Genomic DNA, 17,591 nt, shown 5'->3' on the forward strand with positions numbered 1-17,591 from the left:
TATTATGTTTATTGTGTGTACTAACTTTGTTTTGTAGAATATGTGGTTAGTTTGTGGACTAACATGTTTTGTAGGGACAAAGGAGCAAGATTAGCCTCGGATGAACAGTACCCAAGGCACCCTCATGGAGCTTGAGGCGCCTCGGGTGCGAGGCAGAAGCTGCGCTGGAAGCAACATTGGGGGCACCCTCATGGAAGCTTGAGGTGCCTCGGATGGCAGGTTGGAGGCGCATTCAAGGCTAATAGAGGCGACTTCAAGAGGATAGACGAAGACCTCTTCTCAACTCATCCACGCGGCTGACTCGGCACACTGGAGGCGCCCTCAAGGGGCTTTGACATGCCTCCAACAGCCTATTTAAGAAGATCTCGACCAGCAGCTTGAGGTATCAATTCCCAAGCAATCCTTCTGCAACAAGCTGCGAAAGAGACATTCCCATTTAGCTACGACAAGTCCCCGACAACCTGGAGTCGTGATTTTACATTTTTATTATTTTCGGTATAAGATTTCTCTGCATTTAATTGTAAACACTTATTGTACTGAATTTGCGATATTATAGTTGTTGCCCACCGAAAGCAATCAATGATCGCAGGCCTTGGAGTAGGAGTCGCCCTAGGTTCCGAACCAAGTAAATTCTTGGTGTCTTTGTGTTTGTTTTTCTTATTCCGCTGTGCATTTACTCGTACGTTTTTCGAATATGAAAAGTGAAAGCCATGAGCACTATTCACCCCCCTCTAGCGCTTCTCGATCCGACGGATGTGACTTGTAAAATGTACTTTCCCATCTCTTAGTAAAAAGTGCAAAAATAAGCTTGCTTAGCCTCGCAGATAAAAACTCTAGACTTTTGGTCCTTGGCCAAGTTATAAGTAGGTTCCCCATGTGCCCCAATGACCATCTAGTCAGCAAATTTCCAAACTCTCGGTCCCTAACCAAGTTATAAGTATGGTCCCCACACGCCCTAAGTAAAATTTCAGACTCTTGGTCCCTGACTAAGTTTTATGCGCCCCAACAACCATCCGGTTGGCAAATCTTCAATCTTGGTCCCTGACCAAGTTATAAGCATGGGTTCCCATGCTCCCCAACGACCATCTTGTCGACAAATTTCCATATTATTAGTCCCTGACCAAGTTATATGCATGATCTCTACACGTCCTAAGTAAAATTCCAGACTCTCGTATCCCTGTGAGCTATAAGTGTTGTCCCCATGTGGTCTTGCTACTCTGCTCAGCACTCTTTCACCGCTCTGCTCGGCACTCACTCATCACTCTATTCGACACTCACTCGACGCTCTGCTGGACACTCACTCGTTGCTTTGCTCGACACTCACTCACCACTTACTAATTATTGCCATATAGGCATTCACACATAGCCGCTCAAAGCAGAAAAATATTTCACACTTAACCACTCCATGCAAGGCATGCATGGAGGCCAAAAAACATTCCTTCTCTTTCCCATTACAGAAAAAGGAAGGGACTAGATACAAACGTTTTTGGAAAACTACATAAAACTTATAAGGCAACAACACCCTAGGCGAAGTCTTGGAAGGTGCCATCTGGAATGTCATCAAAAATTTTCTGACTATTGATAAAATTTTCAGTAAGTTTCGAAGTTAAATATCTAGCCTCACAAAGCTATTTTATGGCTCCATTTGCTCCGAAGGTGAACATCTTCATGGTTCTATCACCCCAAAGGGCATTGAAATCATTAGAGTGGAAGTACTCAGTTTTTTTGGCCTCAAAATGCATGGCTTCCCCGATTTTGTAATTGGCCATCTTCGCCTTTAAAGCCTCCAGCTTGGCATCTTTGGCCTCTAAATCTTTCTACTTTTCTTCAACCTACAATTTTGCCAATAGCTCGGCTACTTTCCTGCCAGCTCTGAGACATATGTGGTCTCCACTTCTTTGAGCTTTTGCAAAAGAGCCTTGTCCTCGACTATCTTTTTTTCTAAATATGATAAAGCCCTCTTTTTTGAGTGATTTTGGACTTAAGCTGAGACTCGCTGGTCAAAATCTTGGCCTGGAGCCTTTCAATGGTAGCCGACTGGGAGTCTCTATTGGATTGATCACACATCAGAGGGGGTGAATCATGTGATTTTCAAAATTTTTCTTTTTAATTTTAAAAATAGAGTAGAGTACGCAGCGGAAAATTAAAATGAAAAGTCAACATCAGAAAACACAAGCGGTTTACTTGGTTCGAAACCTTCGATGACTCCTACTCCAAGACCCAAATCCCGCAAACCTATTGATGGTAATTCACTAAAGATCTCTTCTGGTACCCCCATAAGAGGAAATCGAATACAGAGAATAATTTGGATAAGTGTAACAGGCTACACTTTCCGATTGCAGAATGTAAGTACAACAGTAAAGTTTGTTATTCACGCCTAGAGTTTGAATGTGGAAGCATTCATGTGTCGATGTTGGTCTACCGACCATGATTAGAAGTCCTCATAATAGTCATCGGATGCAGTAGCTTTGCAACAGAGCCATAGCAGAAGCCTTGAGCAGTCGGAAGCTTTAAATGAACGCATAGTAGCTCGTATATCAGTTGTGTTTCAATGCCTTCTCGAGACAGTCTTATAAAAGGCATGCAAGGCACATTCTATAGCAATGGAAGGCACCTCCAATGAGGTAAATTTGATCCTGAACAACCCGGCACTTATCCACCACTTCAGCCAAAATTTATCTTACGGAAAGCGTCTTCTATGAACAGTACGAAGGCACCTTCGGGCACTGTTCATCCGAAGGCAACTTTTTTCCTTTTTTCTGTAAAACAACGTTAGTCCAAATAATCTGCAAAACAAGTATTAGGATAAATAATAATTTAATAATAAAGAGTAGTAATTAGTTCCTGTCCTTCCAGGACCAGGAACTAATCAATGTCTCAGCTTAGGGATCCTAAATAGACCTAAACTAGATCGACACCTATTGTACCTTCAACCAGGACGCGTCCTCACTTGGTCACTCTCCTCCAGCGACTTACCTTAACTTACCAGTTTGCCAGACATCCGGTCAGCTCGTCAACCTATCTAGACTTCATGTCAGCTATCTAGTCGACCCATTGACCTAGCTGGACTTCTTGCTAAATATTCGGTCAACCCGTCGACCTATCTGGTCTTCGTATCAACTATTCGATCGACCCATTGACTTGGCTAAATTTCTAGCCAGACATCTGGTCAGCCTGTCGACCTATTTAGACTTTGTACCAGCTATCTGGTCGGCCCGTTGACCTAGCTGGGTTTCCTGCCAGATATCCGATCGACCCGCGACCTATCTGGACTTCGTACTGCACACTTAATCATATGGTTAGATCACAATAGAACTTAACTTAACTTACTCGTCATTCATCATTCCATTCCCTCATTCCCAAACCCATCAACCAAACACCCCCTTAGTTTTAATCTACAAATTTACAAAATTGGTAGCTTAATTAGTTGTCTATATACTGTCTTATTATTAAATTTATATATTTTATCTATGTATGTTGTGTATTATTTTTCCCTATAGGTCATTAGAGGTGACATTATCGTCGCAAATTCTCGCACTCTGAGATCTTCATTATGCATATTGTAAGTTTTTCATGTTCTTCATTAAACATCAAGTTTTTATTTGCTTTATTCTAATTTTGATTTTTCATTGACAATTTCAATGGGGGCGGCCATAGACGACAGCGTTCTAGCACTTTCAAGACTGATTCATCACCTGCCAACACCCGCCGATCATTCAGGACCTTCACATGCCCCGCCACAGTACCATCCCATTCACCTTCGCCACTCTAGTCGCCGGTAGGACCTTCCCATTAACCTTCCCTGGTACCTACTAGACACTCATCTGCTGATGTTTTTGACACTCAACCGCATATAGTCCCTGTTGGAGACTTGTAAGTATTAAAAATATTATAATTTTTCAACTATCTTAATTATTTAACGTTGATTTTTTAACTTTATGACAGGTTTGAAAATTCTAGAAGTATTATTCGCGAGATTAATAAAATCATGAATAATTATTGGAGAGGGGACTCACTGTCATACTCAAGCACTTCAGGACCCACAAAAGAACTCTGGTGGTGTGAGTTTAAGGTATAACCGATTAATTGTATATATGAAATAATTAAGTGAATATATAATTAATTTTTTTCCATTTCAACGGTCATTTACTTATCAAGAATTGGAAATTAAAAGCATTTTCAAAAAAAAGTGGCAATACATATTCGACATGTATTGAATCATGCCAAGAGTAGTGGGAAAAAACCAGCCTGTGTCAAGTCAAAAAAATTGGAGTAAGATCTCCAATTTTTGGCAAACCAATGAGAGCAAAAAAATGAGTCTTCAAAATAAAATAAATCAAGCATATAGTTCTAGAGACTCATCTACAATATATGCAGGAGAATCTATAAATATCGAGGAACATTTATGCATATTGATAATTTTTTAACTCTACAACTAGTTTTTTAATCTATTTTGGACTATTACATTATTTCTAACCTTGTTATTTTTAGTCTAAAGAATTGGGAAAGGAACAGAAATTTATAGTCCGCACTTTCTAAAAAAGAGATAAGATTTGGAGAGGTGATGGAGCTAGAATAGTTAAGATTTGAGTTAAACTTTAATCTTAATATATAACTTTGATTCTATTAGTTATGTACCTGCTCTAATTAAGATTTAAATTTTTCATAAGAGAGATATGATCTTCTAACTCTATTATAGAGAAGTTTAGGAGATGGTGATGGTAATGAGGGATCTGAGCCATCTGTTAGTAATAATTTGGATTTATAACTTGAGGATAGTGGGGGAGTGAAAGGGAGAAGAAAATTAGGTATGCATTTTATGAGCAAAACCCATAATATTACTCGTAGATCTTCTTCTTCTTATACACCACCAACAGTAATAGCACAGATACATAACTTAACTGAAGTGGTTAGCAATTTGAAAGGCATAATATTTGAAAGTGATCAGAAAATTCTAGAAATAAAACAACAAAACTCATAAAGGGATCATGAAATGATAGAAATGCGCCGACAATAAGCCTTTCTTATGCAATTGTTTTAGAAGTTTAGCACTGGTCCAAGTCAGATTCCTCTCAATATTGGTGATGATGGTGGCAATGATGACGATGATGATTTTACATGAATGTTTATAATTAATATTTTTTTAAAAAATATTTTATTGAGTTTATTAATCCTTCATTTTTGTAGTTTTGATTAGTACTATTATTTTTGTTTCAAATGGGGTTGGATGAGGCAAAGAAAGGTGGTGGTTTGAAATTCATGTTAGAGTAAGTTTTTACATATTTATTTTTGTTAGTTTATAGGATTTTTTTTAAAAAAAATGATACAATTTGTTTGTTTATTTTCTAATACAGGTAGAAGATCTTCCGAAAACCAGATGATCTTTAATTCCATCTTTCCCACGTGTTGAGATATTTTGGTGAGATTGTCATTTGGATATCAAAACTTAGAAACATGTTTGCAATGTTGGATACATTGTAACTTGATTGCTGGTTGAAACTTTGTTGTATTTATTTTTGTTGTTAGTTGTTATTAGTTAGTTGTATTCATTTGGATATGGAATATGTTTGGATATCATTGATGATAAATATGTTTGTTACAATGTTATTGTTGTTTTATATTCATTTTTGTTGTATTTTGTGTGTATTGTGTGTATTGTATGTATTGGATGTGTGTGTGCATTGTATGTATTGAACAGGTTGTGCGAATCTACATATACGATAAAATACCGAAATAGAATGGTCCTATGAAAAAATGTTAATTTTGCGACAAATAAGGTTTTGTCACAAATTTATCGTAATTCACTATTTTTATAAAAAATTTGCAACGAAACACCAAATTCGTCAAAAATTTGTGATGAATTTGGATTTTTCATTACAAATTTGCAATGAAAATCCAAATTCATCACAAATTTGCAATTTAGATTTTTGTCACAAATTTGTGACAAATCCGAATTTTCATTGCTGAATTTGCAACGAATTATAAATGTGTCGCAAAGTGCGATGAATTTGATTTTTCGTCACCGATTTTGAAATTTTGGTAGTTTTTTGACTAATTTGTCTATCATCGCAGATTTGTGACGAATACATTTATTCATCGTAAATTCGCGATGAATACATTTCGTCGCAAATTTGCAATGAATCAGAATTCATCGCAAATCTGTGACGAATATACTTTTTCATCACAATAGTTGCGACCAAATTGGTTTTGGTCCCAAATTTAGTTTCCAACAAATTATTGTTTTCGTTGCAAATACGGCATTGCTAAAATTTGCTACGAAAAATGGAAATTCATCGCAAAATCTGGAACGAATTTGTGACTTGATAGTCCCATATTTTGCGATGAATTTTCATTTTTCGTAGAAAATTTTAGCATGCAATGTCTTATTTGCAACAATTTTTTTTTTATCGCAATTTCTGTTGCAAAAATATTTTATGATGATTTTTTTTAGAAATTTGTCGGAAATCCATCGCTAAATACTGTATTTTTTTAGTAAACAGTGCAAGAGAAATATACATACTACTATAGAATGGTAAAACAAAGAATTTCGCTAATTTACAACCGTAACAATATGAAATATCATGAGTCTGTAATTTTCCTAAATTTCCTTTAGAAGCTAAGTATTACAAACGAGAAGTAGAAAAATGTCTAATACGAGAATGCTACAAATAAAAATTAGATTTAGAAGAACTACGTAGAATTTAACTGAAAGAATGACAAATCAATATTAGAAGTTGCAACATCTAGAACTTTCAACTCTTCTAATTGTCCCCCGCCAATAGCTTACCCTAATCTACTTTTGGGATCGTGAATCATTCACATAACAAAAAGATGAAATAAAAGAAATTGAGAAATCAGAATCACATAATTGACCGATTGAGATAAGATTCAAAATAAGATTAGGAATATAATATACATTAGACAGGGATAAATTACACGTAGAAATAGAGCAAGCACCAGCTAATGGCATGGAAGAATCATTAGTGGACATGAACGACATAGAAGGAGATGAATTTATAGATACAAAAGAATTAGCATTAGACAACATATGATACAAAGCTCCAGAATCAAGGATCCAGATAGGGGAATGTATACCTGAGGTACCACTAGAGGGCAAACCTTTATGAGAAGAGGCAGACATGACTTGTGGCTGAGATGCAAGGAACTTCTGAAACTGTTCGATAAGAGCAACGATTATGACATTGGATAATTAAGTCACTTCAGAGTCTATAGAAGGAATTGCTACTGTCATGTTGGGTGCTCCAGATTTAAGGAATCACTGTTGTAGTTGACTATCGAATTTCAAAGATGAAGACAGAATCAATAGTCATGTTTTTCAATCGTCAGATGAACATAAAGAACTCAAAATCTGATCTCCACTGTTCAAAATATAGCCCTGGATGTGGAAAACATTTCCTCAAAATTTTAAGACGATTCAATGATTGAAACTCAAGAAAATATATTTATGCTATAGCTACATCGGATCAATTTTCCCAATAAAACAGTCACAACATAGGAATAACTAAAGAAGTCTCACAATGATCGACTTTTACACACCTTGAAATCAAAAATCTCGAAGATGACGTCGAAGTCCTTCAAATCAAAATTTTTTAGCTCGGTAGGACCGTGTTCTTATACCATGCGAACAATGTAAATAAAATGCAAAAATCATGCAAAGAGAAAGAAAAAGAAAAGAGTTTGAAGAAAAAAAAAGAAGAACCAAATATAGATTAGATAATTATATTAAAAAAACTCAGGCTAATTTATAAAAGAAAAAAAAGAAATATAAATGGATAATAAAAATAATAATAATAAATTAATCTATCTTTATATAATAATAATAATTTAATATATATCTTAACCAACGTTTCATATAGCTCCCTTCATTTTTATCATCCTAACAAAAGCAGTTTTTACAAGTATATATGTCTTTAATTTAATATTATATGTCTTTAATTTAATATTATTCCCTCGCTTCAATTTTTGCCCAGATTAATTTGCTTTCCCGGCCGCTAGCAATGTCCTAAACGTGATCACAAAATCTCTTCTCTCTATCTATTTAATAAATTATCTTGGTCTGAGCCGCAGATGCCACCGTGGTGCTGCTATGCGAGCAAGATATCGTCGTCAACACAGTATCAGCAACAGCAACGGAGCGTTTTCGTTGTTGATGGCCGCCGCCAATTGAACGACGAATCTCCCCGCGTTCTTGGGCAGATGAAGGCTCGTTCCCACTCCACTCTCCGTTTGTAATCCGTTGCTGCAGTCCAACAGGACCCTCCAGGGGACCTTGCAACTCTCCAGCAACGTGGTTCTGGGTGGAATTGTTGGTGTCGTCACCAATTTTGTTCCCTCGATTTTCCGGTTGGCGCCGTGAAATCCAAAAACGATGTTAAAAACGACGCCACGAAGGTATAAATATGGCTATCTACCTACCTATGTATATAACTACAGTAGAAAAATTATGCCCTCGAGATTATGATGCAGCGGTAGGGTATTCAAATTATCACCCAGATATCCCCGTGATTCGAGCTCCAGTTATGACAAATTTATAAGAATTTTTTCTCCAAATAAAATATGCAACTAAAAAATACTGAGCTCTTGAATTATTCGCTACAAGTACTTCCCGATTTATCTTGATATTTACTAAAGTACTTCTCGATTTATTCTAAAACATCTAATTACTTATCACCACCTCAAGTACTTCTTCTATGTGAATAAAAATTATAAGTACCACTAAAGCTGCCCCTGGACTTTGATTCGATAATAAGTTGTGGGGGCAACGAGGATTCCTGAATTTCATTGTGTGACCGCATAGTCACATTCAGAATTATGAATTATCAAAAAAAAAAAAAAAAACCTCTAAAACTTAATTATTTGATTTTCAGTACAACTTAATTGATTTATTTTAAAAGAAATATATTATAATGCATTTAGAAAAATTAATGTAAAATTCAACAATGTGTATTAATAATAATGATAAAAACTAATTCAGTGCTAAAGAATTTTGGCGTGGTTTAGAGTTAATAAAATGCTTGCGCCTTAAATTTTATTAATGTTAAAAGGGTTAAGCATTTTAATGTTAATTTTATCTTTCTAATAAAGAGAACGAAATAAAAAAATATTAAAGGTGTTTAACACTAATAATCTTTTAAGAGTATTTTAAAAAATATTAATAAAAAATGTAATTTTGAATTTATTTATTTTCGAAAAATGACCCTGACATCGAAGCAGTCGCTCATCGATCCTCCTGGTGTGAGTGGCGAGGGCAACGGAGCTTCTCGGGGCACCGCCGAAGGCAGGCAATGATGGCAGACGATAGCAAGTGTGGCCAGATTGGCAATGAGGGAGCGGCGGCGCAGAAGCCGAATGTCGTTTTGAAAGCAGTTGACATGGATGACGAGATGCGCAGCCACGCGGTGCCTGTGCCCGCGCTGTATGACGAAGAGAATCCTTTCTCCCTAATCTTTCCCTACTTTCTTCTCCTACTTTTTGTTAGAAAAACAGATTTTTTTTTTTTTTTTTTTTTAATCATGTTCCACTGGCGTTGGCTGCTTCTTGAGATCATCGTTTTGTGGATTTCGGTTGGAATCTAGGCGTTCCAGGAGCATGCAGTGGAGAAGAACATCGCGGAGCACATCAAGAAGGAGTTCGATGCTAGATATGGACAGAGTTGGCACTGCATTGTAGGTCGTAACTTTGGTGCGCTCCTCGTTCTTGTTTTCTTCCATCTTCGTTCTTATTTCCTGCTGTCTTCACAAGTGTTATTTGGTCCGTCGATGGGCAATGAAAATTGTTCCTTTTTTTGTCGGGTGAGTTCTGCTTCGAATAGCTATATGGATGAACATTTTGTTTACTGAATCGAAGGCGAAATCCCTAGCGTAATACTGAATATCTTCATCACTGTTGAGATGTGGAGTGAGATTAAAAATAAACTTTAGTCTACCAAAAAAATCTGAGATCATAGGAACTGAAGGCAGGCTTTTCCTGAAGTCTTTTGCCTTCCATAGAAAATCCTTTTATTTTGCTCCCTGAATATTGACCCAAAGCCACCGTGTGCAGTCCTTATGTGATCTTGGATACCCCTGCATTATTGAATTGCATTTATAGATCGACTGAGATGTAGCTGCCCACCCTATTGTTTCGATTAAGCCCAAGGCCCTAGAAGCCACTGTTCTGGAGTAGTCTTCGGATCTTTCTCCTGGTATGGCCGATCTGCTGTTGTTCTGTGAACTTCCCTATACTTGGTAGCAAGTAAAGCATGCTTGGATTCCCTTGCTCGGACCAATTTGTTTCATGCCATAAATTAGTGTTTCCCACCTGATTTTATGGGAGGGAGTCTACAAAATTCTAATTTGAAAGTGAAGCATTGGACGATACAAAGTTGCAAAGATGAAAGAACATGTGCATTTAGAAAGACATCTTCTTTTTGTTGTTCACTGGAAGTTGAACTTTTCTCTTCATTTTGACTGTAAATTATCATTTGGTGTTAAGCAAGCTTCTTGGTCTTTTACACATTCTCCCAAATTTCAGGGTCTTGTGCCTTCCTATAGAGCATCATAATGATGTTTCCTGTCATATTCTGTTGCACTGGCTAACTTGTATTATTTGTTATGTTATGTGAAGATCAAGGGGCTATATCTTAAATTCCAATTACAGTTCCAACTTGTTTGAAATTAGAAGTTTTCCTACAATATGGAGGAATAGAAAAATTACTTAGTTACATATTCAAATTCAACAAGTAAAAATATGAAATTCAAATGAATCAAACTAAAACCTTAGGTTTTTGCTCAAGAGTACAAAATACGAGAATGCATAGTAAAAACCATGCAGCCTTTCCTTTTTTTAAAAAAAAAAATCCTAAGTTTTCTTTGGACATAATGTTTCTTAGAGTTTATTTTTGTTATAAAACACATATCATACCAAGTTCGTTCATGTAATTGTTTTGTTATAAAACATGTGCATAATGTTTCTTGTATATTTTTGTTATAAAACACCTATTACACCTATTTACTTCTTCACTTCATCAATTTTGTTTCTAGTTTCTGGGTGGTTTGATAGTTTAATTTTGGCGTTGCATCATTCTTTAGTTTGCATTGTAGTGCTATTCAAACAATGATTTTGTATTTCAGATAACCAAACAATTGAAAAACTGCAAGAACTTTGAGAGTAGTTAAACTGAATTATAGAGGAATTAACTGTCATCACTCCAAGGTCACTGAAGTATATCAGAGCACCGAGCATGAGAGATTAGACACAATATTTGAGCAACTGTAGCAAATGCAGTTGAACAGATTCATGTTTACAAATGTTCTAATTAGAACTTTGTAAAATAAGATTACAAAGTCTGATATTGTGATCCTGTGTTGACGCTCAGAGAGTTGGACATTTATGAGCATAACTCCAGGATGACCTAATGAAGTAACAGTTTGATGTTTGGATAGTTGAGAATGGAATAGGGTAACCTGTTTGAACCACGATTTGCAGAAGTTGACTGGTTTATGGGTTCTCAAATCTGATCATTTCTAAGCTTCCTTCTTTGCTAACAGAAACCATTATCCCATTTGATCAGGTGGAACATATCTGCTATCCTCAATGGAATCCCTAAGAAAGTCTCTGATAGGTTTAATCTTATTGGAGACTAAATAGGATTCAAATAGTGCATTAATGGGTATGTCACTATCAGTTGTGATCATGTCATTCAAAATAACTCATCTCCCCAGTTGCAAGGAGACCAATCTTCTAATAAGAAAAACCACTCTGAACTTTACTAATCAGATCATTCCAATCCAAGCTGGAAATTTATTTTAGTTTTGTGCTAGAACGTTTATCATATCTAGTTCTTTATCTTCTCTGTAGATAAGAAAATGTTACTTTTTTCTCTATTTTTAATGTGCTTGAAATGTCATATATATTCCTTAGCTCATGTTTGAGTATCTCTGAAACTTTTTTTTTTTTTGCTTGTGGTGCCGAATAAATTAATAAACTAAGTTTTGAGAAGCAGAATTGCATCAAATGTTTAAGAAGGCAATAAGTAAGAAAAATTCTGTACAAGGTCTTTCAGAACTGCATTGATAATAACTCTTGTCTCGTCATCCAAGCGAATAAGAACTCTAGTTGATGTGACTTAAAAACTATACTATTTTATCAAACTTCATTTGATACGATGGGCAGCTTGGCTTGATGTGACTTAAAAACTATACTATTTTATCAAACTTCATTTGATACGATGGGCAGCTTGGCTTGATGACTTTGCAACCGGTTAAGCAGAATCCCAGAAACTAGTTCAGTAATGTTTACAACATAAATCCCTCATTTCCTGCCAACATGTTGCATTTGATCAAGCTTAGTTGGACAAAATTGTTATGGGTCATTAAGTTGGAAGTACTATCAATAGTAGGTGTCAGTTATGATAGATAGTGTGTATTCTTATCCAATTTTCCTTGAGGAAATCATGATATATCTACCATATTGTTTCTTTTTGTTTGTATTTTTTTTTTCTTTTCAAATATGTGGTTTTACAATCTTAATAATCTCTAGTGAGAAAATAAAGAAAACTTGCATTGAAACTCTTTAGAAAGCCATTGTATAGTTATTGCTTCTAGTATGAATATCAGAACCTCCAGAAAACCATGCACTTCATGGACCTTCACAAACTTTTTACACACTAGAAAATCTTACTATGCCTGATTGCTTTTTGCACACTAAAGTTAAACTTTTAGTTGCTCAACTCTCAATTGATTTCACATGCTACCTTATTGTGAAATTGGTAGGCCATGATTTTAGATGTCTGTTTTTAATCTGTAACTGTGCTTTACTTTCTTAAGTGTGATTTGCTTGAGTCTTCTATTTCATGGTTCATGTTAGGCGAAATTAATGATTATCCCTCTAATTCATCTTGTGCTTGTCTAGGATCATTTGTAACACATGAGTCAAAGCATTTCATCTATCTCTATGTGGATTCCAAGGCAGTCCTACTGTTCAAGTCAGGTTGAGAAGTTCTTGGCAGTTTAGCTGTCATTTCATGCATTTCTACATCACCTTAAATTGCTGCAGCTGAACTTCTTGTTGTTTCGATCACTTGCACCATCTGTGGTTTATATGACATGCAAGAAAAATTATGTGACAATGGGATGAAATTGTGCTTGAGAAGTCACGAAATCCATTTTCTTAATAATCTCATTTTGATGTTTAGAACAATATATAATTATGTTTAGAAGGGTTCTAAATGGAATAATGATGAGATTAAAATAATAATTAGAATATGTGAGGTCTGACCGTTGTTATTTATCTCAAATTCAACGAGCATGAAAAGCGGGGTAGAATAGCAATTAGAAAGAAAAAAAATCTTTAGTTAATTGTCACGTCATTATTTTTTTTTTGAAATTATGAATAAGTCAATCATTTTAAACCTTTCTTTATTTTAGCAGATTAAGTTTTAAAAAGTTGATTCTTTACCCCTGTTTTTTTTCCCTTTTCTTTTCTTTTTGATATTTATTAGCTTCCATTTCAGAGGTTGAGAAGATCTAACTTGCAAACAGAGAACTTTCACTTGAGCGAAAATTAACACTGCATTTAAATTATTTTACAAACAAACACCCTCAATCATACTGCTTCATCAGACCCTGAAGATTTGGGTTCGACCGTCGACCGGCAGATGGGGCAGGTGGAGTGCGACTGAAACCAAATGTCCACGCAGTCGACGTGGAAGCGGTGGCCGCACCTCGGAAGCAGCCTCCCCTTGTCCCCGTCCCTGAACTCCAACAAGCACACCACGCACTCCAACTTCTCGCCCCCGGCGGCCGTAGTACCGGCGTAGTCGAAGACCGGCAGCGCGGAGAGCGCCTCGGGGTGGAGGCTGGCCTCGATGCTCGTGGAGGCGTTGGGAGAGCTGGCTGCCGAAGACGACTGGACCGTCGCGACGGTGGTCGACTCGTTCATCTGGTCAGACCGGCTAAAGAAGAGCCGCCAAAGGTAGTAGTAGACGAGGAGAACGAGGCCGACGTTGAGAACTGCGAAGAGAGGGTAGAGGAGGCGGCCGTGTCCGATGTGGCTGAACCAGCTGGGCGGCGATGTGGTCGGAGCCGATCCATTTGGGGCCGCTTGGCTCATGAGCTCTGATCAATGAGGAGAAATCAAGGTACGAGGAGAAGAACAAGAAGTCTATTTGTATATCACAATTCTTTACGTTTCAGAAGGCCAATCTTGATCTCCTTTATCAAGTGGACAATGAAAATATATAATGATGGGGATGTTCGAGTGTTCTGTAATCTTAATTTCCGTATCCATATACCATTGACTTGGCGTTACAGGTTCATGCCAAATTACAACCTGTTCATCATGCATGGCGCTTAGCAGATGGACAATGACATTATAGTTTAAAAATAAATAAAATAAAATAAAATATTGGATGATCTCATCATTGCAGAAAATTTCTGTTATGCGGGATCCTGAGGGAAGATTCATTATACGTAATCTTAATTTACTTTTTACAAGATATTATTTTCAGAATTCGAATATGTAACCTTTTAGTGACAAAGGAACATTATAATTTAACATGACGTATTTTTATTGTAACGACCCGGCCCCTCGGCCCCTTGGGCGACCCAACTGGCGGGCCATTTGGCGGTCCCTTGGGCGGCCTCACTGGCGGCCCAACTGATGACCCCTTATGTCGTCGATCGACGACCCTTCGGCCGTGTCGTTACTTACTAGGACTTCCCATCCCTGGCCAGTGGATTTTTGTCTTCCCCAGGATTCGAACTCAAGACCTCCAGGCTAAGTACTAGAGTTTATGAATCCTGGTAGCCAAGTGAGCGCTAAATTGTCATGCCCCCGAGAGTAAGGTTGTCCGACGAAATTCGGACAGCACCTCCCCTGTAGCGGTGACAAATGAACTAGTATACATAGCTAACAGATAAACAGATGTAAAATATGGCCAACACGACTAAAACAAATCACATCCATGCAGATAATAGGCAGCCCACTCGGCTGGTAAATCAAACATAGCGGAGAACAACCAACAAACACCAAAAATACCAAAAGAACTCATCGTGGGCCGACCCAGCTTGACTACTCGACAAAGCAAAACCAATCACAGAATAACATCAAGTCTCCAAAAGGGTTATTACAATACCAAGTTCAAAAGTTCAACTCACAACTAGAAAGTTAAACAAAATCGGAAATCCGTCCTCGAAAGCGACGTGGGATTGGCAGTCGGGATCCCCCCAAGTGTACTGGCATCACTATCGAATACCTCGTGAAATTACCAATGTACGAGGTGGTGAGTATAAAGACTCAGCGGGTAAGGAAATAGATAGTGCATGAGTAAAATAAAGAGCCAGATATACAACAGGATACAATCTCGGGAAGATAAATAGCAGATACTACTGTGTAATCAAAGTACATATTCATACCTGATTCCATAACCTAGGCTAGTATAAGGTCTGAGGTAACATAAACTGTTATAGTACTGCTCACAACTATCCAGATCACATGTAAAGTATGTTGGGGTTGCAAGGTTGCAAACATAGTCTCATATTAAAAACACATGGAAAAGATCATGGGTTTATAAGAGAAATATATCTCCATTGGCATGAGGCCTTTTGAGGAGAGTCCAAGAGCAAAACCATGAGGGATTATGCCCAAAGTGGACAATATCATGCAATTATGGAGATATCTAAATTCTTTTGGATCCTACAATTGGTATCAGAGCCCGGACTGCTAGAAGGTTTAACCGCCGACTGTGCACAAGAGCTATGGTCTGATTGAACCATGTGAGTACAATATTGACCTCGAACAAAGAAAGTGGGGGCTCCTATGTTCGGATCAAGAGGACCAGACACCAGGCATGAAGTCCTAGTTGCGGCTAGGCAAGGAAGTCCTAGTAGGTCGGGTGGACCGAGGGGCAGGAAGTCCTAGTAGGTCGGGTAGACCGAGGGGCAGGAAGACCTGGTGGGTCAAGGATCGGACGTGGGAAGCCCATGGTCCTTTGTTTGAGGGGGGGATTGTTGGGGTTGCAAGGTTGCAAACATAGTCCCATATTAAAAACACATGGAAAAGATCATGGGTTTATAAGAGAAAGATATCTCCATTGGCATGAGGCCTTTTGGGGAGAGTCCAAGAGCAAAACCATGAGGGCTTATGCCCAAAGTGGACAATATCATGCAATTGTGGAGATATCTAAATTCTTTTGGATCCTACAAAGTACACTGTCAAAATAATCAGTGTTCAAGCATATATATAACAGACATGTGATAACAGAACTGCATAAGTAAGCATATAACAGCATAAGCAAATATAACAGAAGATAGCGTATGCACGGATGGTTACCCCGCCCACCTCTCTGCACCATGACCCCTGTATGGTCGAGAGGTCGGATGGATGACAACTGTACCACCCAAAGGCCGCCACTACTCTCGAGTGACCGGATGGACAGTTGCATAGTAGCTGAATAGCTACGTCTATGACGAGGGTCCCTGCTGCCCGCGATTCCAACTACCACTAACCATGAGTGTGCGAGTGGGGGCACGACAGGACAAGCGACACGTGTAAAATACCAGAAATAGACGAATATTAATAAGAGAATTTTCCAGAATATTTGGAAATTTTTCGGGAATTTTTCGGAGCTCGTACGGACGAGTTGACGGGGATAAAAACGGGGTCCGGAAAAGCCTGTTTAGGCTACCCCATTTAAGTGAGGAAAAGTTTATATATTTAATTCTTTTTCTTTTCCCTTATTTTTATTTCCCGTTTTCTTTTTCCCTCCCGCAACCCGTGCCATTCCTCCCGACACCTTCCCCCGCGCGTGTCGAAGCCCGACGCCGAGCCCTAACCGCCGGCCCGTCGGTTTCTTCCTCGCCGAAGCTTTAAACCCCTCGGCCACCTCCTTTTCTTCTTCTCATCTTCTTTGCGCCGATTCCTCTCAGCCCTCTCCTTGCCCTAACCAGCGCCGCAGCAAATCGCCGCTGCCTCCCTCTCCCTGCCGGCGACGCCCCCTCCTCACTGCCGCCGTAACGCCAAGCGCCACTGCACAGAGCCGACGCCTTCTTCCCTTCACCGACGCGGATCCAGCCGAGCTCTAGTGTCAGCTGCCACCACTGTGCCTTGCCGCCGCGACTCCTCCTCTTGTGGGCTCGCGACACAACCGACAAGATCCTTTGCCCTAGTGCCCTCTGCCATTGATCAAGTCCCCGGTGAGGTTTAGTTTGGTTGGAAATTCTGTAGGTGCAAGGATTTTGATTAATTGTTGATCTGGTTTGTTGTGGTGTTGACCTTTTGATTCATTTCGATCCGATAATTGCAGTAGGTTGTGCTGTTTTGGTGGATCCGGAAATTGGGGTGTTGTGGGCTGCTCTTTGGTCCAGCAGCCACTACTTTTGGCAGTAGATCAGTGACCCCGACTGGGATATTGAGGTAAGGTTTAGGGTTTTGAACTTCGAGTAGATTGATTATGTTTATGTTTGGAATAGGTAGATTTGATTAGCTTTAGACTTTTAATCTAATGTTATGATTAGGGTTAAAGGAAATTAACCCTAGTTAATTGTTGGATTTAATTTAGGAAGGTCGAGATTATGGTTTAGGGTTTTTCC

The 17,591-nt window shown here is 38.3% G+C and overlaps 1 long non-coding RNA gene across 1 annotated transcript; it reads left to right on the plus strand.

Moving 5' to 3' along the window:
- Positions 1 to 9,230: 9,230 nt before the first annotated feature.
- LOC122000892 lies at positions 9,231 to 14,245 on the plus strand. The gene is made up of 3 exons (XR_006117239.1): positions 9,231 to 9,436; positions 9,597 to 9,702; positions 12,913 to 14,245. It is a non-coding gene; the product is annotated as an uncharacterized LOC122000892 (long non-coding RNA).
- The last annotated feature ends 3,346 nt before the right edge of the window (positions 14,246 to 17,591 follow it).

The sequence above is a fragment of the Zingiber officinale genome, chromosome 7A, assembly GCF_018446385.1.
Source record: "Zingiber officinale cultivar Zhangliang chromosome 7A, Zo_v1.1, whole genome shotgun sequence".
In the NCBI taxonomy this organism is placed as follows: Eukaryota; Viridiplantae; Streptophyta; class Magnoliopsida; order Zingiberales; family Zingiberaceae; genus Zingiber; species Zingiber officinale.